Source organism: Chiloscyllium punctatum, chromosome 9 (genome assembly GCF_047496795.1).
Source record: "Chiloscyllium punctatum isolate Juve2018m chromosome 9, sChiPun1.3, whole genome shotgun sequence".
NCBI classification, from domain to species: domain Eukaryota; kingdom Metazoa; phylum Chordata; class Chondrichthyes; order Orectolobiformes; family Hemiscylliidae; genus Chiloscyllium; species Chiloscyllium punctatum.
Genome location: NC_092747.1, coordinates 100,043,110 through 100,069,131, shown reverse-complemented (window position 1 = coordinate 100,069,131; position 26,022 = coordinate 100,043,110). Strand labels below are relative to the sequence as shown.

General features: G+C 41.3%; 1 long non-coding RNA gene across 1 annotated transcript; it reads right to left on the bottom strand.

The window, feature by feature from the left end:
* Positions 1–2,152: 2,152 nt before the first annotated feature.
* On the bottom strand, positions 2,153–5,346 carry LOC140481025 (uncharacterized). The gene is made up of 2 exons (XR_011961460.1): positions 4,942–5,346; positions 2,153–3,349 (listed from the first exon to the last, which is right to left on the bottom strand). It is a non-coding gene; the product is annotated as an uncharacterized lncRNA (long non-coding RNA).
* Between the last annotated feature and the right edge of the window lie 20,676 nt (positions 5,347–26,022).

Genomic DNA, 26,022 nt, shown 5'->3' with positions numbered 1-26,022 from the left:
TGATTGGCTGAGATTAACAACCCCAATCATGACCCCGTAGTCATTGAGGTCAAGCTGGCTCCAATCATTACACACTGCAACTCAAATAGTTCACAGCACGTAAGCTCTGTTGAGGTGTGATAATACATAAACATGAGCTTTTCTGAAATATAGGTTCTCAATAACAATTTTGTCCAATTAACGGTGTTCATTACAATAATAATCCTCATACAAATCTGTACACCATTCCTTTATTCAAAGGTTTGCAACTGAACCTCGCCCATCTTTGCTGCTCTATATTCTCTCATTTTGCTGCTAGTCTCCCTATTTGCAGTTTTACTTTGCCCCTAGACTCCAGCCTCACTGCCTGGACTCTGGCTTCACCTTCCCCCACACTCCTCTCCCCACCATCCAACCTCAGCAGACCTGCTCTCTGTTGCCTGTCACATTCTTGCTGCTCCTTCAACCCCACACTGCTTCCCTCCTGTACTTGCTGCGGAAAGGTTCATCATGTGTATATTAGCAGCAAACAAGTGAGGGAATCAGCCTGACATTGGTGCGGTTGCTCCTCTCAGATCCTAAGTATTCCAGCTCCAGGGATAGGCGACTTGCCATTGAGTGGTTGGTCCCATGATTAACTTTTCCATGGATGGCCATTTTCATGGATGAATCTACCCATGAGCCCTTGCATTTTGAGCATTGTTACATGTAGAAATTAGCTTCATAGAGCTGGAGTAGAGATACAAGCAAAGAAGTGGGCAGACAATGTTGTCTACTTCATTCCCTCTGGTACTCTTTAATTCCATTGCTAACTCTATTTTGTTTTCTCTTTCCAAATCTTTTGTCTGATTCTCTGAACTTCTTTCCCATCTATTCCCTTGCCCTTGCCCTGCTCACTGTTCTTCGGTAGATTCTTGTCAGGTTGGTGATGGGGTGTGGGTCTCATTAGCTGCCTGGAGATCTAACAAGAGACCTGCACTAACTCCTTAAGGCAAAGACCATATAATCAAATGCCAATCAGGCATCAGCAATGCAACCAGCAGCCTTTCTTTGGAAATTAAGCTCCAGGGCTTGGAAGTCCTGCTCGGAGAAAGCTGTTGGCCAATCTCAGGCTGGTGGGTCTCATCATGCTTACACCACAAGGGGTCAGTGCCGCTGCCAGACAGAAATCAGGCTAGTACAGCAACACAGCTTTAAGCTTGGGGACCTTTAAGAAGGTGATGTTGGTGGGGGTGGTAGTGTCTAGGATTGAAGATCACAAGGAGAAGGGTTTGGAATCAAGAACAAGGGTGACTCTCAGTTGACATAGCACTGTACCTCACCACCCCTCCCTGCTACACCTGACAAGCTCTGTGGTCAGTTTGACCTGCAGTGCATGTACAGGACCACTTGAGTTGGGTTAATCCCTGCACTGGCATACAGTGTCGACTTAAATAGTTTTTAATTGGAAACTTGAGATTCTTAATTGACAGTGGGGCTGGAAGATCAACAAAGCCACACTTAATTCTGTGGAAGTGAAAAAAGATTAATGTTTTGGAACAGCCCCACTCCAGATACCTTTTTGCCTGTCTTGATTCCTAATTCACCACTTCTGACAGCACAATATTCTCCCCTATTCTGTCCACTCTGATTCTTATCATTATTTCAGGCTTATTCATTTTACCTTTTCTGATTCATTTTCTTTGCTTCCTTGCGTTGTTTCTTCTCCTTTTCTGGTCTGCCCACACACTTTCCTTTTCCAGTTTTCTCTTACCCTTTGAACCCCCTTCCCCCTTTTCCTTTGCCTCTCTCCTGTTATTTCTTCTTCAAGGGGTTTGGAGACAAGGGTGCAGGGGTTGGGCAAATGTGTTCTTGAAGAACACAGGTCTTGGAATAAACTGAGTTCTAGTGAGGTGAGAGATAAAAGTGTGGCAGCAGGAAAAAAATCAGGGTTGGGTCTGCTGGGAAGTGGGTGAGGCTGTTCTAGCAAGTGTCAGAGTAAGTGACAGTGGGACCAATCCACAGGAGGAGAGAATGAGTTTATGTTCATGTGGCTACAAAGGATGGGCAATGAATGCTGGCTTAGCCAGCAACACCTACATTACGAAAAAAAAGTTAATAAAACTTTCACAATGTACAAAAACATATCCATAATTTGTGCAATGAAATTATTCAAGGAAGTTGCAAAATGAAGCATTTTTATCACTTTGTTCATAATCATGTTATGACATAGTCATGAATCATGAAATAAATTTAACAATAATCTCCTAATGCCTTATATCCGATATCACTGTCCTGAATGGATCATCAACTGCCCAAAAGTCAGTCATTGCTCTCAATATTTTCCTGTTTTGGATCAACCACAATTTTTGCCCAAATTATTCCAGCTTTATTCTGCTCAAAGAGTGGAAATGTCTTGGCCAACATTAATTAAAACCAAGCATCTTGAAGCTTCTTGAAGGCTATGCTTTGGATTAGATAGGCAGCGAGAAAGGCATCAAAAGGCTTCGGGCATTACCCTAGTGAATTCCTGCAGTGATGAACCAAGAAATCAGCACTCCTGCTTTTTGTACATTCTTGATTTCAATTGTTTCACCTTTAATGTCCATCTCTTCAGTTGCCGAGCCTAAGCTTGGGAAATCTCTCTCTACACCTCCCTGTCCCCTACTTAACTTTTCACATTTAAGCCATTCCTTAAAACCTGTCCCTTTGATTAAAATTTTGGTCTTCTGGCATAACATCTGCTGAGGTGGTTCAGTATTGCATTTTGTCTTTGTGATAGTCTTATGAAATATCAGCAGAGGTTTGTTACATTACAGAGGCTATGTATGCATGAACTATTGAGATAATAATGTGTCTCTGTCTTTAAGATTAAATTGCTTTTGAATAGTATCACATGACAAATTATTCTTTCATTAGTTGTGGCATTACAGGAAGAGCCAGCATCTGTTGTCCGGCCCTAATTTCCTGGCTTGCTAGGCCCATTTCAGCTAAGACACTGCCATATTGCTGTAATTACATGTAGACCAGACCACACAGAGATAGCAGATTTCTTTCTTGAAGGATGAAACTGGATGGGGTTTACAACCAATGATGATAACTAAGACCAGATTTCAATTCAAATTTGAATGCTGCCAGTTGCTATGAGGGAGATTTGAACCCATGACCCCAGGATGTTAATTTGAGTGTCTGGATAATTCTTCCCATGATATTACCATTACATCATCACCTCCCTTGCAGAGATGACGCATTTTTTAAAGACTGAGCTGTGACTATAGACCCTTGGATAGGATTGGAATATTTAAAGTGGGAATGATGAACAACACTCCTGCTTCATCTTTATCCTTTGGAGATCTATCAGATCCAGAATCCATTCTAATATGGAATATACCTGAAAGAAGCATAAACAAAGTAGGCAGAGGATTAATAAACTCATCATATGCCTGAAAGGCTTCAGACACTTCAGTCTCAAATATGACATGGGAAGCTACTGATGTGTTTTTCCAATCTAGTACTGTAGTTACATTTTATTGGGGCACAACCTGGGTTCAGTTGAATGAACAAACCATCTGGAATACATTTTAGCTCTTTAATAGCTTCACATTAACTACCCTTTACATTAACTTGTTGCTTCATTATGTCCCATTGCTTTCTTTCTGTCGAACACATACTGACATTTGGATCTCATCTTAGCATAAAGTAATCGTAAACTGGGCAACAAATAAGAATGCTTAATTTTTATTTGGTTTTCCTTTTTTGATTGATATTTCATCATTTAGCAAAATTCCCCTCTATTATGAGACTTTCCCATTTCTTTAATACTATCGGCATTCAGTTATTATAATCTATATGAAGTTGTATTGATTTAAATAGTCTTGTTCCCTGGCTGTATAAAATTGCTCTGAAGATTCCCCTGTATTAAGTTGATAAATATATAGAAATGTGTGCTCCAATGGTCTAAATTGAGCACAGCCTGCTTTCAATCAATAGAGCTTTTTTTTCACTCTTTGGCACAGGACAGATGGATTTTCATGTGGAATCCTTCCACCCATTTGAATTTAATGGAAGAGTCAAGTAAATGCAATAAAATGGCATAAATGGCATCAACAACACTATTAGAGGGTTCCCATATTTCTCCAGGCAATGTTTGAAGACCATCAGGAAAAGTAGTTCAATCCCACAAGAATTCACCCACAAAGATGATCTAATATTTTGGCTGAAATATAAGACCCAGTTCAGCTGAAGGGTTTGGGGATAGTTGCATGCTTATGATTCTTTCATGAGTGGAGCTACTGGTTTCCCTCACTGGACTGATCAAGGTTTGTTAATAAATACCCTCAGAACACGCTCCCATGATGTTTTCACTAGCAGAGACAACATCTTTGCTGGCATGTTATCTGAACAATTAACAGATATTAAAGGTTTGCAGTTTGCACAGACTGCTTTCTTTGACTGCAGCAACTCTGCTATTTCAGCAAAGGAACATACACAAGGGAATGTGGCCAGAATTTTCTCCTTTAAAGGAGAGAGCTTGGATTTCGTCTTTGAAGTGTGTTCACCAAGGGTAAGATGGTACACGGTTAACACATGTTTCCCTCCAGATACTGAAGCACAAAGACTTTGGCCGACAGATTAGTGTAGTGCTGTCTTTTAGATAAGATGTTAAACTAAGGCCTCAGCTCTCAGGCACATTTTAAAAATCCCATTGCGGGGGATCTAAGATGGCGGCGACCCAGCAAGTCTGAGTCTATAGTGCTCCTCCCAGGACTTGGACAAAGTGGGCCACCCACCCCCACCACACTAACCAAATCATTTAAAATAGCTGTTTAATTTAATTAGTTGCTTAGTATTAAATTTAAACAATCTATTCTTTAGTAAAAATGACTAAAGGGAAGGGAGCCCGCAGCTCTCAGCAAACAGGAACCCCTCCCCCACCCTCCCCAGCTGCAGCAGAGGCATCCACAGCCACCCCAGGGGACTTACCTACGGTGGCGAGACTTGTGGAAATCATCTCCAAACTGGATGCGAAGATCGACGCTTTCATTGAAGAATCACAAAGCCGATGGGACTCACTCTTTTTCTTTTTCTTTTTTCTTACCTTGCTGTTTAATATTATCTTGGGGGGTGGGGAGACGGATTTATTTATTTGTTCTCTATTTAACGATTTTCTCCCCCCCCCTTGGGTTTTTTTTATTATTCTATGTATGTATGTGTGTATGTATATGTGTGTGTATATATGTGTATATATATATTAAATATATATTTTTATATGTATATATAGGCCGGGGTTTAGTTAATGTTGGTGGGGGAGGTGGTTACCTCATTCTATTTTACCTCTGTCTCTAGGAGTGGGGTTGTTTTTCCCTTGTTATTTTGTATTATTATATTTAATTATTATTTGTTGAGGTTGTAATTTTATAGTTATATATGTTTATACATGGTATTAACATTACCAAATATATCTAGGTGTTGGTGTGGGTGGGGGGTGGGGGGGGTGGGGGTAGGGTGCTCACTGTTAACTCTAGCTTTGTATTATATCTGAATTCTCCTCATCCTATTAGGAGCGCCTAGGTCAAGGGTGGGGCAATGGTTGGGAGAGGATACGATGGACCTTTGGAAAGGAAGTGACACCCCCCTGGGAACAAGGGGGAAAATCTCCATTTAAATACGCTTTTTTATTATTTAGGAATAGTTTTTTATTATACTGTTGTGAGTGTATTAGAGAGCCTTTATTTTTGTGAATTTTATATGCTCTATGCTCGGGATGTTCTGGATAGGGTTTCCCCTCCTGAGGGGTCTCGGATTTGCCCGGACAATTATGGTTGATCAGTTGGTTAAGTGGTGCACCTGGAATGTCAAGGGGAGTAATTCGCCAGTCAAAAGGAAGAAAATATTATCAAATCTCAAGAAAGAAAGAGTTGATATAGCTCTCCTACAGGAGACACACCTGTTGGATAAAGAACACTTGAAATTACGACAGGGTGGATTTAATCAGGCCTTTTTTTCTTCTTTTAGCTCAAAAAGTAGGGGAGTTGTTATTCTTATTAGGAAGAATTTCCCTTCCAAGATCCTAAATCAGATAAAAGACGAATCTGGACGATAATTCTGATTAAAGCCCTTATAAATGGAGAGGAATATGGGATTTTAAATTTGTACTGCCCCACGGCACACCCCTTTAAATTTATAACGGAAGCCTTCTCAAAATTGATGCCTCTTGGTACCTGTCATACAACTATAGGGGGAGACTTTAATTGTATTATGGATCCGGAAATAGATAGGATTCCCAAGAGTACTGCTGGAGTATCTCCCAGATCTAAACAATTGGTGGATCAGAACAAAGAATTAGGATTAGTAGATGTATGGAGATGTCTTCATCCACAGGGCAGAGATTTTTCTTTTTACTCCAATCCACATAAATGTCATACTAGAATTGATATGTTTTTTGCCCCCTCGACTTTTAAAAATTCCATATCATCCTGTAAAATAGGTAGTATAGCAATTTCCGACCACGCTGCTGTATATATGGAAACCAAGGCGAGGAACAACGGGACATCTTCTCGGCATTGGCGTATGGACCCCTTCCTAATGAAAGACAGTAAATTTGTAAAGTACTTCTCTCAAGAATTTAAAACTTTTTTAGAAATTAATTTAGGTACGGCTAGTTACCCATCAATGATGTGGGAGACCATCAAAGCTTACGCGCGAGGTTTGATCATCTCCTACTCAGCGACCCAGAAAAAATTAAAGGGAGAACAACAGCGTCTGCTCGAAGCTCGCTTAAAAGCAGCTGAAACAGCATACACTGATAGACCTTCTATTATTAAATTGCAAAGGATTACGGCCCTTAGGACAGCTCTAAACACTACGCTTACCCAAACGGCTAAGAGGGAAATATTATTTGCAAAACAAAGGTTATTTGAATTTGGCAACAAACCGGGTAGATACTTAGCATTTCTTGCAAAGAAAAAAAAGGCCCCTCAAACTATCACGTCTATCAAGGAAAGTACAGGTATTTTGACTCATGATCATAAAAGAATTAATGCAATCTTTAGAAAATTTTATTGTGATTTATATAAATCGCAGGATTGTGAAGACAGGACTAGGAGGATGCAATCATTTTTTAAAAATTTGACCTTTCCGGGCCTAACTCTGGAACAGGTATCGGTCTTAAATGCTCCCCTAACAGTCCAATAAATACTTGACACAATCAGGCAACTTCAGAGTGGTAAGGCACCAGGCCCAGATGGTTTTCAAGATGAATTCTATAAAGAATTTACAGAAATATTGGCTGGTCCACTTATGGACATGTATAACTATGAAAATAGTCAGGGCTGTCTCCCGCCTTCGCTGAAAGAGGCAAATATCTCTCTTATCCTTAAAAAAGGAAAGGATCCAGAAGATTGTGCTTCATATAGACCAATATCCTTGCTAAATGTAGATTTTTAAATCTTTTCTAAAACGTTAGCATTGAGACTAGAAAGGGTACTGCCACATATCATAAAGGAGGATCAGACGGGGTTTATTAAGATCATCCAATAATATTAGAAGGGTTTTTAATATGATTCAAGCCTGCCATCAGGGAAAGATACCAGGAGTAGTAGTTTCATTAGACACGGAAAAGGCATTTGATAGGGTTGAATAGTCGTACTTGTTTCACATATTGGAAAGGTTTGGCATTGGAAAGGTGTTTACCAAATGGGTCTAAACATTGTATAGTGATCCCAAAGCAGTTGTGGTTACCAATGGATTAGGTTCGGATAGCTTCAGTGTGGGTAGGGGCTGCCATCAGGAATGTCCTCTCTCGCCATTGTTATTTACGCAAATAATTGAACCACTAGCAGAAGCTATACGAGCTGATCGTAATATAACGGCCCTGAGGATTGGTACAGGTAAACATAAAATTATCCTTTATGCAGATGATGTTCTTCTATTCCTCAGTAATCCTCTGATGTCCGTACCTCGCTTAATCCAAGTTATTAATACATTTAACGCATTCTCAGGCTATAAAATTAATTTCTCAAAACCGGAGGCTATGCCAATGGATGGCCTTGCTATGATGCCCCACATAGTGGACGGATCCCACTTTCCCTTTCGGTGGTCCCTGGAGGGTTTCTTATATTTAGGCATTTTTATTATCTCAGTATTTGGTCAGTTATATAAGGCTAACTTTGTGCATTTACTAGAAAGGATAAAGCAGGACCTCCAGCGATGGGGAGACTTTCCAATTTTCTGGCTGGGTAGAATAGCACTAATTAAAATGAATGTCCTGCCCCATCTCCTATACCCAATGAGAATGCTTCCGGTGATGCTGCCAAGGCTGGCACTATGCAAATTATATGGCTGGTTGGGTTCCTTCATCTGGAATCATAGACGGCCCCTCATTAAGCTGAAGAAGCGACAGCTGCCACAGGCAAGGGGAGGATTGGACTTCCCAGATTTTAGGAAATATCAGTTAAGTTCCCTATTAAATTACATAGCTGATTGGGTCTTGTCTGATCCACAATCAATCTGGCTGGACATCGAAGCTTCTCAAGGAAAATGCCCACTTATTAACCTTTTATTTTCAGACAAGAGGAAAATCATTACGGATCACTGTAAAAACCCTATAATACTAAACACAATTAAAGCTTGGAATATAATGTGGCAAAATGAGGGTTACTCACATAAAACATCCCCCTATGCGCTGATAGTGGGAGCATGGGGATTCCAACCGGGGTTTACAGATGCCACTTTTAAACTCTGGAGATCCAGGGGTGCCTCATGTCTCAGGGACCTATTTAAAGATGGGGTCCTGATGTCTTTTGAACAGGTGCACCAGAAATTCGGATTACCTAATGGAGACCTCTATCGATACTTCCAAATTCGAGATTATATACAGAAGAAGACTACGTTATTAGATAGTCTTTATAAATCAGATAGAGAATGTAGAGTACTACGACCAATGGGGGTATCCTCCATCAGTACTATTTATCATTTACTACATGATGAAGTACCGGGAGATATGGACAATCTGCTTAAAACATGGGATCAGGGATTGGAACTAGTAATCTCTATAGAAACGTGGAATGACATTTGGGAAAATGCCAGAAGAATCACCATCTGTAACAGAACTCAGGCTATCCAGCTGAAGATACTTCATAGGGCCCATATAGCACCGGAGCATCTCCAATGTGTCCCAAATGTAAAATAGGGGTGGGCACTCTTGTACATTGCCTATGGACCTGTCATAAGATCCGTAGATATTGGACTAAAGCAGCAAGCACCCTGACAGAAATTTTAGGAACGGAAATTAAAGTGGACCCTGTATCTCTACTTTTGGGCTTTTCGAACTTTCCCTCCCTGGATATGCACGGGAAGAGACTATTTTCTATTCTCTCTTTCTGTGAAAGGAAAAATATTTTGGTGAACTGGGTGGCTGAGGGCCCCCCTGGACTTTCAAATTGGCACAGATTAATTATGGAATGTATTCCCCTTGACTTCCTTACAAATATGGTGCACCGAAAGACCGAATTATTTTATAAAATATGGCAGCCCTTCTTGAATTATATGAATACAGATATTTCGGCTATCCTAACAAGGGCTTTTATTTAATTGAGATTATGAACCTGGCTGGTCCGGGGCCCCTTGGGAGAGGAATCCTGCACGAATACGGGTTTGCTTACATTTGATGTTAACAAATTCCGAGCATGTATCTCACTACCCTATTTCTATATTATCTGTTGTTTTTTTGTTTTTTTTTTCCTCTTTCTCTTATTTGAATAATGTAAGAGACTTAAATATACACTCTGGTTAGTTGTAGGTGAGATTAGTGGTTACTGGATTAGTGGTGCTGGAAGAGCACAGCAGTTCAGGCAGCATCCAACGAGCAGTGAAATCAACGTTTCGGGCAAAAGCGCTTCATCAGGAATAAAGGCAGTGAGCCTGAAGCGTGGAGAGATAAGCTAGAGGAGGGTGGGGGTGGGGAGAGAGTAGCGTAGAGTACAATGGGTGAGTGGGGGAGGGGATGAAGGTGATAGGTCAAGGAGGAGAGGGTGGAGTGGATAGGTGGAAAAGAAGATAGGCAGGTCGGACAAGTCAAGGAGACAGTAACTGAGCTGGAAGTTTGAAACTAGGATGAGGTGGGGGAAGGGGAAATGAGGAAGCTGTTGAAGTCCACATTGATGCCCTGGGGTTGAAGTGTTCCGAGGCGGAAGATGAGGCGTTCTTCCTCCAGGCGTCTGGTGGTGAGGGAGCGGCGGTGAAGGAGGCCCAGGACCTCCATGTCCTCGGCAGAGTGGGAGGGGGAGTTGAAATGTTGGGCCACGGGGCGGTTTGGTTGATTGGCGCGGGTGTCTCGGAGATGTTCTCTAAAGCGCTCTGCTAGGAGGCGCCCAGTCTCCCCAATGTAGAGGAGACCACATCGGGAGCAACGGATACAATAAATGATATTGGTGGATGTGCAGGTGAAACTTTGATGGATGTGGAAGGCTCCTTTAGGGCCTTGGATAGAGGTGAGGGAGGAGGTGTGGGCACAGGTTTTACAGTTCCTGCGGTGGCAGGGGAAAGTGCCAGAATGAGAGGGTGGGTCGTAGGGGGGTGTGGACCTGACCAGGTAGTCACGGAGGGAACGGTCTTTGCGGAAGGCGGAAAGGGGTGGGGAGGGAAATATATCCCTGGTGGTGGGGTCTTTTTGGAGCTGGTGGAAATGTCAGTGGATGATTTGGTTGATGCGAAGGTTTGTAGGGTGGAAGGTGAGCACCAGGGGCGTTCTGTCCTTGTTACGGTTGGAGGGGTGGGGTCTGAGGGCGGAGGTGCGGGATGTGGACGAGATGCGTTGGAGGGCATCTTTAACCACGTGGGAAGGGAAATTGCGGTCTCTAAAGAAGGAGGCCATCTGGTGTGTCCTATGGTGGAACTGGTCCTCCTGGGAGCAGATACGGTGGAGGCGGAGAAATTGGGGATACGGGATGGCATTTTTGCAAGAGATAGGGTGGGAAGAGGTGTAATCCAGGTAGCTATGGGAGTCAGGAGGATCAGTTCCACCATAGGACACACCAGATGGCCTCCTTCTTTAGAGACCGCAATTTCCCTTCCCACGTGGTTAAAGATGCCCTCCAACGCATCTCGTCCACATCCCGCATCTCCGCCCTCAGACCCCACCCCTCCAACCGTAACAAGGACAGAACGCCCCTGGTGCTCACCTTCCACCCTACAAACCTTCGCATCAACCAAATCATCCACCGACATTTCCGCCACCTCCAAAAAGACCCCACCACCAGGGATATATTTCCCTCCCCACCCCTTTCCGCCTTCCGCAAAGACCGTTCCCTCCGTGACTACCTGGTCAGGTCCACACCCCCCTATGACCCACCCTCCCATTCTGGCACTTTCCCCTGCCACCGCAGGAACTGTAAAACCTGTGCCCACACCTCCTCCCTCACCTCTATCCAAGGCCCTAAAGGAGCCTTCCACATCCATCAAAGTTTCACCTGCACATCCACCAATATCATTTATTGTATCCGTTGCTCCTGATGTGGTCTCCTCTACATTGGGGAGACTGGGCGCCTCCTAGCAGAGCGCTTTAGAGAACATCTCCGAGACACCCGCGCCAATCAACCAAACCGCCCCGTGGCCCAACATTTCAACTCCCCCTCCCACTCTGCCAAGGACATGGAGGTCCTGGGCCTCCTTCACCACCGCTCCCTCACCACCAGACGCCTGGAGGAAGAACGCCTCATCTTCCGACTCGGAACACTTCAACCCCAGGGCATCAATGTGGACTTCAACAGCTTCCTCATTTCCCCTTCCCCCACCTCATCCTAGTTTCAAACTTCCAGCTCAGTTACTGTCTCCTTGACTTGTCCGACCTGCCTATCTTCTTTTCCACCTATCCACTCCACCCTCTCCTCCTTGACCTATCACCTTCATCCCCTCCCGCACTCACCCATTGTACTCTATGCTACTCTCTCCCCACCCCCACCCTCCTCTAGCTTATCTCTCCACGCTTCAGGCTCACTGCCTTTATTCCTGATGAAGCGCTTTTGCCCGAAACGTTGATTTCACTGCTCGTTGGATGCTGCCTGAACTGCTGTGCTCTTGCAGCACCACTAATCCAGTATTTGATTTTCAGCATCTGCAGTCATTGTTTTTACCTCCTAGATTAGTGGTTAGTTGAGTTTTGTTTTTTTTTTCTTTCTTGGTATTTTTCTTTTGTTAAATTTTGGTTATTATATATTTAAGATTTAATTGTATATCAATGTTTGTTCTTGAGAGTTTTGTTTATTTTTGTAAACTTGTAAAAATGTTAAATTTCTAATAAAAGTACCTATAAAAAAAATCCCATTGCATAATTCTGAAGGGGAGGGGAGTTATTTCCAATTTCCTGATAAATATTTATCCCTCTATTAACAAGATTATCTGATACTGTCATATTACTGTTTCTGTCAAGATACTTTGCATAAATTATCATATTGTAACAGTGACTATACATCAGTTGGGACTCAATTTGCTCTAAAAGGCTTTGGGACATTCCAAGGTTGTGAAAGGCATTCTGACAAATGTAATTCATTTTTTTTCTTTCTCATTGACGAAGTCTGAAGAGTTCACACTTGAAACTTGGGGAAACTTTATGCACATCGTAATGTACAACAGTTCTGGTAGAAGGTGGTAGTTCAGGAGGGTGGCTGGTTTATGATGTACAGTGATGCCAAAAGTGTTGATTCAATTCCTTTACCAGCTGAGGTTACTGTGAAGTTTCCACCTTCTCAACCTCACCCCATGCCTGAGGTGTTATAACCCTTAGTTTAAACTCATCACTCGTCATCTCTTTCTAATGATTTAGTGGAACTGTGGAGACTTTAGCTTTTATTGTGCTTTATGTCTGAAATATGCAGAGTTTTGATCAGAGTTACCAGCTTTGATCTGTGAACATGAGATTTATTACAATGCCTTTAAAATGCCTTCTTTCTCATACTTAGTGCTTGCTTCAAGTTCTCTAAGCACAATCATACTCATGACTCACAACACATTGAACAATCTAAGATTAGTCAGTTCAATACAATGGTGCAATCAGATGCAAGAGAAATTCCCTAGTCTCAGTGAGAAAATAAAACATGTTAAACCATTTACAACATGATATGAACGTTACTCAGGCTGATAAGTAGCAAGTAACATTCATGATGCACCAATGACAAAAGAGATAATCAAACCATTCCCCTCCCCTTTAACATTCAATAACATTACTGTAATTGAATGCCTCACTATCAATCAATTCAAAGATACTATGAACTAGAAATTTAATTGGACCAGCCATATAAATAGTGTTACTGTGGGACCAGATCAGAAATGGGATTTTTTTGGTAAGCAATTCATCTTCTGACTCCCTGGTACTTGAACATCATCAGCAGTCCCTTAGGTTGACGACAACGAATTTAGACAGCAGGTAGAGGGATCCAGGAGGTAATACTCAAGGAGCTTGTCTAACCAGTTTGAGATTTTTGCTCCTTGTGTGGATGAGATTTGGGACTGTAGGAAGGATAAGCAAACTGGCAGGAACACCATGGTACAGGGAACCATTCAAGGGAGGGAAGAAAACAGAAATGAAGTTGCAATTGAGAATAGTATGGTCAGGGGAATAGACATTGTTCTTTGTGGCTGTGATTCAGAGTCCCAAAGGCTCACGGGTAGCAAGGTGACTCAGTGGTTGGCACTGTTGCCTCACAATACAAGGGATTTGGGTTCAATTCCACCCTCGAGCGATTAACTGTAGAGTTTGCATATTCTCCCCATGTCTGTTTGGGTTTCCTCTGGGTGTTCCGATTTCATACCAACAATCCAAAGGAGTGCAGGTTAGGTGGATTGGCCATGCTAAATTGTACATAGTGTTCGAGATACGCAGGTTAATTGAATAAGCCATGGAAAATGCAGGATTGCTGGGGAGGGCATTAGGTCTGGGTGGGATACTTCTTGGAGGGGCGGTCTAAACCTGATGGGCCAAATGGCATGCTTCCATACTGTAGGAATTCTATAATTAAGTTGTATTACCTGCCTGGTGCCCAGATTCAGGATATCTCATCTGGAATGCAGAGGAACTTTGAGTGGAAGAGGAAAGATCTAGTTGTCATAGTCCACGTACTTACTAACGATATAGGTAGGAAGAGGAAAGGTGTTCTGCTGAGGGAACATGAGTAACAATGGACTAAATTCAAAAGCAGAACAAAAAAAGGTAATAATATCCTGATTGCTTCCTGTGCCAAGGGCAAATTGGCACAGAATTAATGAGTTTAAACAGGTAAACGTGTGGTTCAAAGATTGGCATGGGAGAATGGACTTGAATGTATGGAACGTTGGCACCAATACTGGGAAAGGAAGGAGCTTTTCCAATCAAATGGGCTCCACCTGAATTATGTTGGGATCAGAGTCCTGGTGAATTGCATAATTGGGGCCGTGGATAGGGCTTTAAACCAAATAGAATATGGATATGGAAAATGTCAGGAATCCAAGTTAAGGCACAGCAGTTGAGGGGAAGCTAATTAATGTGGAGAGGATTCAGGGTGTTGTACTTAAATGCACACAATATATAAAACAAGGTGAATGAGCTTGTAGCACAGAATTGGAAGGTATAATGATTTGGGCATCATAGAAACATGGTTGCAAGGAGATCAGGGCTGGGATCTAAACATCCAAGGATGCACATCCTATCGAAAGGGCAAGCAGATGGGCAGAAGGGAGTGATTGCCTTGTTAGTAAGAAATGATGTCAAATCAATAGCATGATGTAATATAGTTGGAACGATAGAATCTGTGTGGGTAGGGTTGAGGAGTGTAAAGGAAAATTACCCAGATGGGAGTTGTGTACAGACTTCCTAGCAGTAGTCAGGATGTGGGGAAAAAATTCAGGAGATAGAGGAGGCATCTAAGAAAGGCATGCATTAATCGTGGGGGACTTCAATATGCAAGTGAACTGGGAAAATCAGGTTTGTGAGCAGAATTTGTGGAATATCTATGGGATGGATTGTTTGGAGCAGCTTATGATAGAGCCCATCAGGACACAGGCAATTCTGGATTTGGTGATGTGTAAAAAAAACAGACTGGATTAGGGAGCTTAATGTGAAGGAGGCAGCACAGAATTCACCCTGCAGTTTGAGACGGAGAAGGTTGAAACAAATGTAATGGTATTACAATTGAGTAAAGGTAACTTGAAAGACATGAGGGAATAGCTGGCCAGAGTTGATTGGAGGGAGAGCCTAGCAGGGAAGATGGTGGAGCAGCAATGGCTGGAATATCTGGGGGTAATTCAGGTGGCATAGCAGAAATCTATCCCAAGAAAGAAGAAACATACTAAGGGGAGAACAAGACAATGGCTCACAAGGGAAGTCAGGGACAGCATAAGAGAAAAAGAAAAAGCATTAAAATGTGGTGAAGATTATGTTATGAAGTTGAAGGCATGTACTGTACCATTAAGAGAGAGTGAATGCTGTTCTGAATGGAGAGCTTACAAACACCTGTGTATAAGACAGATGGTAGCCCCAGAGTGTACTGTAAAATTGAAAATATGCAACATTTGGCTGTGAAATGGATACCTGAGTTTTAGTTGCTGTTTTGACAACAATCCACATTTAACCAATCTGTTTAAATTATGCCCCAGGATGATAAAACCCAATGGAGCTTGAATTTATTGTTTTACAAACATCAAACCAATGAGATGGTCTGATGAGGATATAAAAATGCAGATATTTTGAAAATTGCAGAGGGAGCAACTGACATCAAGATAGATTCAAGAAACTAGGAAACAGTCTCTATCAAAAGTACCTTTTCATATGAAACATACACACAGTAAAAAGAAAAAAGCTGACTCAGGGAGATCTTCAGCTGGAAAGTCACTGAAGATGACAGCAGCTGTGTGGATTTGAAATTAAATTGATGTAATTTTAATAAATGTTTTATTGGGACAGTATATTGTTATAGTGTTGAATGCAGATAATAAGCAGTTAAGAGAAAGTAAACAGTTAAAATTGTAAATAGTTGTTTAATGTCCACTTTCAGAGTTAAAAAATACATTGATGTTATTTTCTTTAAATAGTGTAATTTGGAAGTTCTCTGTCACTTATATTTAGCAGATTACGAGGCAAAGTGAGCTTTTCTGGCTGTTTGGTTGAATTAACAGAGGGATTCACCTCCATATCATAACAATTAGTGTGAAGCCAGAGGATTAGGAAGCCTTTAAAAACCAGCAGGATGTCAAAACAAGCAATAAATGGGGAGAAGATGAAATATAAGAGTAAGTGAGCTAGTCATAGAGATGTACAGCATGGAAACAGACCCTTCAGTCCAACTCATCCATGCTGACCAGAAATCCCAATCCAAATCTAGCCCCACTTGCCAGCATCTGGTCCATATCCCTCCAAACCCTTCCTATTCATATACTCATCAAGATGCATTTTAAATGTTACAATTGTACTAGCCTCCACCACTTCCTCTGGCAGCTCATTCCATACACGTACCACCCTCTGCGTGAAAAAGTTGCCTTTTAGGTCTCTTTTATGTCTTTTCCCTCTCACCCTAAACCTATGCCTGGACTCCCCCACCCCCAGGAAATGACTTTGTCTATTTACCTTATCCATGCCCCTCATGATTTTATAACTTCCATATGGTCACCCCTCAATCTCCGACGCTCCAGGGAAAACAGCCCAAGCCTATTAAACCTCTCCCTATAGCTCAAATCCTTCAACCCTGGAAACATCTTTGTAAATCTTTTCTGAACCCTTTCAAGTTTCACAATATCCTTCTGTTAGGAAGGAGACCAGAATTGCACACAATATTCCAAAAGTGGCCAGAATGCAAAATGTTTTTCGGTATCCAAATCATGACAGAGAGGCAAGAGTGGACCACTGGAAAATGACTCTGGAGAAGTAGTTATTGGGGAATAAGGAAATGGTGGAGAAACTACATCAGTGCTTTTCATCAATTTTCGCAGTGGAAGATACCAGCAGCATACCAGAACTTCAAGAGAGTCAGGGACAGAGGTGAATGCCATGGCCATCACTAAGGAGAAGGTGGTGTACAAACTGAAGGGTCTGAAAGTGGATAAGTCATCCAGACCAGAGGGACTACACCTGAGATCTGAAGGAGATAGCTGAGGAGATTGTAAGGGCACTGGTGGTGAAATGATTCACACCAGTGTCTAATTTTTTTATATAGACATTTACCATATAATGTGCAAGCAAAAACTCCAAGAATTCAGCAATAGAGCAATTTGTGCAGGATTATTGGAAGGTTTCTGAAAGTACAAAATCATTTTCTGTCAGTGGACTTTGCAGATTAGGCTTTCATGTCTACTTATCCAATGAAACAAAGCATCATCTGCTGTTCTGGAATACAGTGTGCTCCAGTACTGATGCAGTCCTGTAATCTTCAATGTATGATCTGATAACACAACATTGGATACATCACAGCATTGAAAGTACAAGCTCCATTTCTGGTTTTTCCAAGCCACTTCTATAACATAGGGTATACTTAATTACATCAGCTAGATAGGTTAAAAATCACACAATACCAGGTTATAGTCCAACAGGTTTAATTGGAAGCACAAGCTTTCAGAGCATTGCTCCTTCCTCAGGTGAGTGTGGAGTGTAAGATCATAAGGCATAGAATTTATAGCAAAGGTTGACAGTGTGATGTAACTGAAATTATACATTGAAAGAGACCTGGATTGTTTGTTAAGTCTCTCATCTTTTAAAATGAACATGTTGGTTTCAGTTCTTTCATAGGTAAATCGCAAAACTTTTGAGTTATGTTCTCAAGTGAATTTTAACAATTGGTGCCAGGTCGGCCCAGATAATGCACTTCAGGTGTGAGGTGCCCTGTGTAAGACTGTCTGTGCCACAATGCTCAGACTGATTCTAATCAAATAAATGGATTTATAGAATCTTACATGGATTCATGCATTTTTTTCTGCAAAGTAAAATGTAATTCTGCAAGTACAAATTCACCCCAAACTTATATGCGTATTTATGTGTGTGTGTAGGAGTGTCTGTGTGTCTGCCTATGTGTGTGCATCTGTCTGTGTGTGTGTATAGTGCAATGGGGTCACCTGTAGTGTGACATGAACCCAAGGTCCAGGTTGAGACCATCCCCAACTTGACTATCAGCCTCTGCTTTGTCACTTTTCATTGTTGCCTGTCCCAAAGTCAGCCTTGGAGGACGGTCACCCAAAGGTCCGAGGTCGAATGTCCTGGACCACTGAAGTGTACTCCGACTGGGAGGGGACACTCCTGTCTGTTGATTGTTGTGCAGTGTCCATTCATTCGTTAACATAGCCTTTGCTCAGTTTCACCAATGTACCATGCCTCAGGGCATCCTTATCTGCAGCGTATGAGATAGACAACATTGGCTGAGTCACATGAGTGCATGCCACGTACATGGTGGGAGGTGTCCTCACATGTAATGGTGGTATCCATGCCGACACTCTGACATGTCTTGCAGTGTCCACTGTAACAAGGTTGTATGGAATTGTCCTGAAAACTCGGCAGTTTGCTACGAACAATGATCAGTTTGAGATTTGGTGGTTGTTAAAGTTGAGCAGTGGAGGTGTGGGAAAAGTCTTGCCAAGATGATCATCCTCATTGATAATAGGTTGTAGGCTGCGAAGAACATGGCATAGTTTTTCAACTCCTGGGAAGTACTGGACAACGAGGGATACCCTGTCAGACACAGCACGTGTCTGTCTCCTGAGGAGGTCATTACGGTTCCTTGCTGTGGCACATCAGAACTGGTGGTCGATGGGTTGAGCATCGTACCCCGTTCTTATGAGGGCATCCCTGAGTACTTCCAGGTGCTCGTCACGTTCCTCCTCTTCTGAACAAATCCGGTGTATGCATAGGGCGTGTCCATAGGGGATGCCCGTTTTAAACTATTTCAGCTGGCAGCTGGAGAAGTGTAACATCATGAGGTTATCCATGGTTTGCAGTAGAGAGGTGCTGAGGTGCCCATCCTTGATGGAGATGCATGTGGCCAAGAATGAGACAGATAGTAGAGAGTAGTCCATGGTGAGTTTGATGGTGGGATGAAACTTGTTGGTGTCACTGTGTTGTTTTATCAGTGACTCCTCACCGTGGTTCCAGAGGAAGAAAATGTCGTCTATGTACCTGGTGTATAGTGTTGGTTGGAGGTCCTGCGTAGAGAAGAAGTCTTGTTCAAACCTGAAAATGTTGCATGAAACTGTTGGCATATTGAGGTGCAAATCTGGTCCCCATGGCTGTTCCATGTGTCTGGATGAAGAACTAGTTGTCAGAGGTGAAAATGTTGTGGTTGAGGATAAAGTGGATAAGTTGTAGGATGGTACTTGGAGATTGGCTGTTGTTGGTGTTGAGTACTGAGGCTGTTGCCACGATGCCATTGTTGTGGGGGATGCTGGTGTTGAGTGCTGAAATGTCCATTGTGTTGAGGAATGTTCCCAATTTGATTGGTCCATGGGTGCTGAGTTTCTGTAAGAAATCTGTAGTGTCGCAACAGAAGTTGGGGGTCCCCTGTACAATGGGTTTCAAGGTGCCTTCGACATAGCCAGAGAGGTTCTCACACAGAGTCCCATTGCCTGATATGATGGGACATCCTGCTGCATTGGCTTTGTTTGTCTTTGGAAGGTAGTAGGAGCCACCTATGCAAGAAGTACGTGGGATGAGGGTGTGTAGGGAACTCTGAAGGACTGGATCCAAAGTCCTGATCAATGTGTTTAGTTCATGGGTGTGTTTTTTAGTTGGATTCCTGGCTGTTCAGTTGTCAGTACACTTCCTTACAGTAATCTGTTCTATTCTGAATGACAAATGGCTCCTCCTTTATCTGCTGGTTTGATAACGATGTTGTGATTGGTTTTGAAATTATGGATGGCATTGCGTTGTGATCGGGTGATGTTCTGCTCTACCTCGTGGGTGTGGGTGATGAATCTGGCATTTATATATTTCCTGACAGTTTGAGCATACATGACTTATACCCCTTTACACTACACACATACACACACTCTCTCACAGACATTCATCACCCCCACCTGCAACAGCTCCCCCCTCCACCCGAACACACACACACATACATACGTGTATAAGTTTGTGGGGTGAATTTGTATTTGCATGATTACATTTTACTTTGCTCAAAAACTACATGAATCCATGTAAGATTCTGTAAATCATTTTTTAGATTAGAATCAGTCTGACCATTGTGGCACAGGGCACCTCATACCTTAAATGCATTATCTGGGCCAACATGACACTAATTGTTAAAGTTCACTTGAGAATGTAACTTTTACATGTTCTGCAATTTACATATGAAAGAACTGAAACCAATATGTTCATTCTAAAAGATGAGAGACTGAACAAATAATCCAGGTCTTCTTCAATATATAATTTCAGCTACATCACATTGTCAACCTTTGCTATAAATACTGTGTCTTATGATCTTACACTCCACAACCACCTGATGAAGGAGCAGCACTCAGAAATCTAGTGCTTCCAAATAAACCTGTTGGACTATTACCTGGTGTTGTGTGATTTTTAACTTTGTACACCCCAGTCCAACACCGGCATCTCCAAATCATAATTTTAATTTGTTTACTGTTGGACAGCAACAGATGGTTTGGGTGAATCTACTATGTCACATGTGCTAATGTCACTTCAAAGGGCTGGATAATTCACCTCTGTATAGGTAGACAACTTAATGAATACTAATTGCTGAATTTATTTTGGTGCCAGCAACACTTAATGAGTTAGTTGGCTTGAGAAAATGACAGAGCTAATTGTTTGTCCCATCAGGCGGTCCTACAAAGAAGTACTCTCATAGCTTGTCCTAAAGAGATAGATGGCTGGAAACGGAAATCTGAGTAACTAGCCTGAAACTATTGAATCCAACTGTGAGCAACAGTCCTAATCAATAGTCAAAGACACCTTTTTAAATTCTTTGTCTTACTGTGAATTTCAAAGCAAACATTTGGTATAATTATCAGGGCTTTTTAAAGAGTTTTTTTTCCTCATCAGTGTATTAACAAGTAAGGTTGGCAGACACACTGCATGAATATTCATTATTTTGTTCAATCATCATATTATTAAATCTGATTGAAATTGAAATAATTATTTTGAAAACGTGGACTATAAGTTTAAATGGTGTTTTGCTGCCTTGTGATACCTGTGTTACTTACTCCTGTTCTTGTGAAATCTGATTCCTAATAGATTTGATTTCTAGTTCATAGTTAGGTATGAGCTGTTAAGGTATTGTTTATCCAGCTATGAATGCAGTCCAAAAACTTGAGGTGTCTCAATCTGTATTCATTGTTCTTAGCAATACTCTTACAATGTACAAGATGTAAAGGTAGAAAAAGAGCATCAATATTTCTCCCCTTCACGTGGTTGGTCCATTGTTGTTAACTATTCTTCCCTCTCCCTTCGCCTAGCCCCCAACTCACACCCATACCTACAGTGCTATAATCCCATGAAGAAGTAAAAAAGAAAGTAAACACACAGAAAAAATTGCAGAAGTCCTTTTTTTTTAACAACCTCAGGCAATCAAAACAACTCCAAGAGAAAATCAGGTTCAAATATTGTCTATGGAGACACTTACATCCTTTATGATGAAATCTCTGCTCCAGTCAGGACCAAGTTCAGCTCTTTCTAGATGTTCATGTGGTCAGCATCCACCACACCAGCTAACATTACATTCCAGAGGCTCACAGTCGTTGGAGAAAAGAGAAGGGGTGGCCATAGTCGCAAAGTGGTTAGCACTGCTGCCTCACAGCACCAGGGTCCCAAGTTTGATTCCAGCCTCTGGCAATTGTGTGGAGTTTGCACATTCTCGCTGTGTCTATGTGGGTTTCCTCCCACAGACCAAGGATGTGTAGGACAGGTGAATTGGCCATGCTAAATTGCCCATAGTGTTAGTTGCATTAGTCAGAAGGAAATGGGTTTGGGTGGGTTACTCTTCGAAGGATCAGTGTGGACTTGTTGGGCTGAAGGTCCTGTTTCCACACTGTAGGGAACCTAACCTAAAAGAAAATCACCAAACATCCATGTATCTCTATTCTTACAAATTTTAAACTCATGCTTAATTCATCTTCACCAACCTGTTAAATTGGAATAATTTATCGAAAGAGAAGCTTTCCAGCCTTTCACGCCTTTAACCTCCATCAGGTCACCTCTAAGACTATGCTGTCCTGACAAAAACAGATTGAACTCCTTGAGCCTATCCAAGCAGATGCGGTTAGTTAAGTTGGAAATCATTCTTGAAGATCGTCCCTGGACCTTATCCAAAGCCTTTATATTCCCCAACAAAGAGAGATCAAAACTATGTACAGTATCGATTCAGTCTGATGAGAAAAGCTTGGATGCACTATCATCCATGTCTGTTACATGTGTGAGCACTTGAGGGATTTATGTGCGTGAATAGTCGCCTCTGGTCTAATGTGAAGACCGCTGTAGAATAAACAACACATAGTTTTTGCATCTCTGCAATGATTTGCATGTTATAAAAATAGGCTCTATATTATTACAAAGGTTTTTGAAAGGATCTACCCTTAGGTCTCAGTCCCATTAGATTTGACTTAACTCTGCCGCTTTCTCCCTCACTCTCTAAGTTCACAACATTAGGTGGGACTTAATACCTTTGATCAAATATTAATCCTTTCAAATGCTATCAATCCCTGTACAATATCTGCCCCAAGCTTGTGCATGGAAACTACTATTGTTACATATTTGTTAAAATAATTACATTTGTCACTACCCAGTCCTTGACATGACAAAGTCAGATTATCTGGAGGTTTCATAATTTCCCCCAAAATGTGTTCATTTCAGACTTGGAAGAACAATAGTTTGATGGGTAGAAGGTAGTTACTTTGATGTGAAGGTGCAGCTGTTGAACTGGGGTGGACAAAATTAAAAATTACACAACAACTTTGATTTGTGTCCTATGATCAGAGACTATGATCCTGCCCCACTAGCGACCTGATGAAGGAGCAGTGCTCTGAAAACTTGTACTTCCAAATAAACCTGTTGGACTATAATGCTGTTCTTTGACATTTTTCTCTTTAACTCTTTCCAGTTTTGGAATGAAATTGAAGTCAAGGCACACCTTTGTACTCAGGAGTGACTATGTAAGATTGTGAGATACTTATGGATTTTTAGAATTTGGTATCCCCAGTGTTAGAGAATGGCTTAGAGCATTCCTTGAGGATGTTAAGTATGATGCCCCCAGGCCACATAATTGAAATTTTGTTGGCCGTTACCAGTGTTTTGACAGTCAAGACACTAATATCATGCCTTCTGATAATATCATGCCTTCTGATCCCATCTCCAACATGAAAATTGTGTGATGCACATAGACATAAATGTCCACTTGCTAAAATGTTAGGTTTAGGTCACTGATTCGCCCGAGGAATAATCTAGGGTTGTCTTCTAGTGGAGACTGTTTTACTTCATGACCTTTTTCTTTGAATAGTTGTTTGGTCTTATGCTTTATTTTGTGCTGTGCCCTTCGTTGACACACTTTCTTAAAGTTAGTTGTTATCTCGCAATAAAGGCATTCAATTCTGATAGTGGGACACTATATATGCCCATGATTATTCCTTTCAACACAGTATTACAAGGATCTGGTGTATTCCAAAGTTCTGGACAGACCCACGAGAGAAAACATTATATGCAAGTCAAAACCATTCAATTCAATTAGCTCACCCCTGAACCTTCTAAATTCCATTGGAAATTAGCCTAGCCTATCCAAAATATTCTCATAAGACAACCTGCTTACATATCTGTCAATCTCATAAAGCTCCTTTCAACCACCCTCAATGCATCTACATCCTTCCGAAATGAGGAGGCCAAAATTGCACATGATAGTTAAGAAATAGGTAATGTCTTTTCCCTGGGTTAGGGGAGTCCAGATCTAGATGGCATAGGTTTAGGACAAGCGGGGCAAGATTTAAAAGGGGTTTAAGGGACAAAGTTTTCATGCCAAGGGTGGTTGGTATATGAAATGAGCTGCCAGCGGAAGTGATGGAGGTTGGTACAATTACAACATAGAGGAAGGTTTAGAGGGATATAGGCCAAGTGCTGGCAAATGGGACTGGAGTAATTTAGGATATCTGGTTGGCATAGACAAGTTGGATCGAAGGGTCTGTTTCCATGCTGTACTTCTCTATGACTCTATGTTCTCACTAATACTTTGTTTCACTAAAGCTTAAAATCCTTACTTTGATATTCAATTTTTTACCATAGCTGTCACAAAGCTAGTCCCTTTTTTCTTCAAAAGCTGTTCCTTGGCTCAAGGAGACTCTATCCTTGATTTTTTTCAGATGGGCAATAAACCAGGCCAGACTCTGATCAGTCTGGTTTGGTACAGAGATTAAAAAGATTTTGAGAGGCATTTTGTTTATATTAAAATAGATGAGACTTCAGGCCACAGTGGTCATATTTTAGAAGTGACCTGTATAAAAGAGTGGTCAGTTGTCTAGCTGAGCTGAGCTGAGCAGTTATAGTTTAGCCTTGAACAAGGGAAGTTCAACAGGGAGCTGTGTGGAAACTGTCTCTTTCCTACCCTTCAACTTCAACCTGTAAGAATGTGTTCCATTTACATTGGTTTTAAAGGGAGTTTGCTTATTGGGACTATTGTGTGTATTCAGAACAACATAATTAAGTCTAGCTGGACAAGTTGAGTTCTATCAGGGTTCTTCATTCTGTTCTTTATGTTTCATTGTGTAATTTTGTGAATACATTTTTTGTCTGTTCTAAAATCTAATCGTCAACCTAGCTATCTTACTCTGGGTAATTTTCACTGTACACTTACTGAAACAAATTGCAAAGTTAAGTCCACGGTTGCCTGCTTAAGAATGTTTTGAGTGGTCTGGCTTATATCATAGCATAACAAAGATTAATATCCCATTTGTCCTCTTGATTGCATGCAGCAACTTTTTGCGACTCATATGCTAGAACAAAATAAATCCATCTGTACCTTGGAATTCTGAAGTTGTTTTCCATTTAATTAATATACCCAGCTTTTGTATTCTTCCTGCCAAATTAAACAACTTCAGATTTTCCCTCATTCTGCTCTAAATGCCAGGTTTTATGCCACTCAATTATCTATATCCAGCTGGAACTTCCTCACGTCTGTGATGAACTATGGCCTTAAGAGGTGTATTTTGTTCTTTTTTTAAATGAAGAAAGATTGAGACAGAGGTAATGAGCATTCTCAAAGTCAATAAAGTAAACAGCCTGTGAGGCCTTGAGTATTTTTTAAGAGTTAGAACAATAAAAGCAGCCTGAATTGGTGGGGTCAATAGAAACAGGATTTTTAGCTTAGCTTTCAGTAGCAATTGCTGGGGTCGTGAAGCTGGATGTGGAAGCTCTATTTTCTCTCTCTGTTACAACTAACATCTGGAATTCTCTTCCAGCTGCTAGAATTGCAAATGAGACAATCTATGTTACTAAATTTGCTTTTGCCAAGGGTGTGTTTATGGGATGTTACTATTTTAGAACTGTTAATGAGCAGCTTATTATTTTGTTAAGTATTTCAAAAGAATTACAGATAAGCCAATTATTTTCTTTTCTTTTTATTTCATCTATATTTTAACAATAGCACATGAATAAATTGTGTTTTGTTTCAAGTCTAACAGTTTGACCAATTAAATTGCATCCAGAATGCAACACCTGGCATATGCTGATAAACGAAGACAAATTTAAAGTCTAGACTATCTCCTAGACATGAAGGGGCTTTGGAGGGTCCATAATATATCCTTTGGACAATACAATTTCCTATTTATCTTGGTATTATCTGTGAATTAAATCTTAGATCTGCTCATCTAAGTCATTGATTTAAATTTTAACAAATTGAGGTTTCAGCCACATCCTGCCAATCCAAAAGAGACCCAATGTACATACACTCTGTTTTCTACCAGCCAGCCAATCTTCTATTCATTCTAATATATTACACCCTGACCAGGATTTCTTTTCTGCAATAACCTTTGATGTGGCCTCTTATTAATGATCTGCTGGAAATCTAAGTATAACATATCTATAAGCTCCTCATTATCCACAATGCATGCTGTCCATATAATAAACCCCAA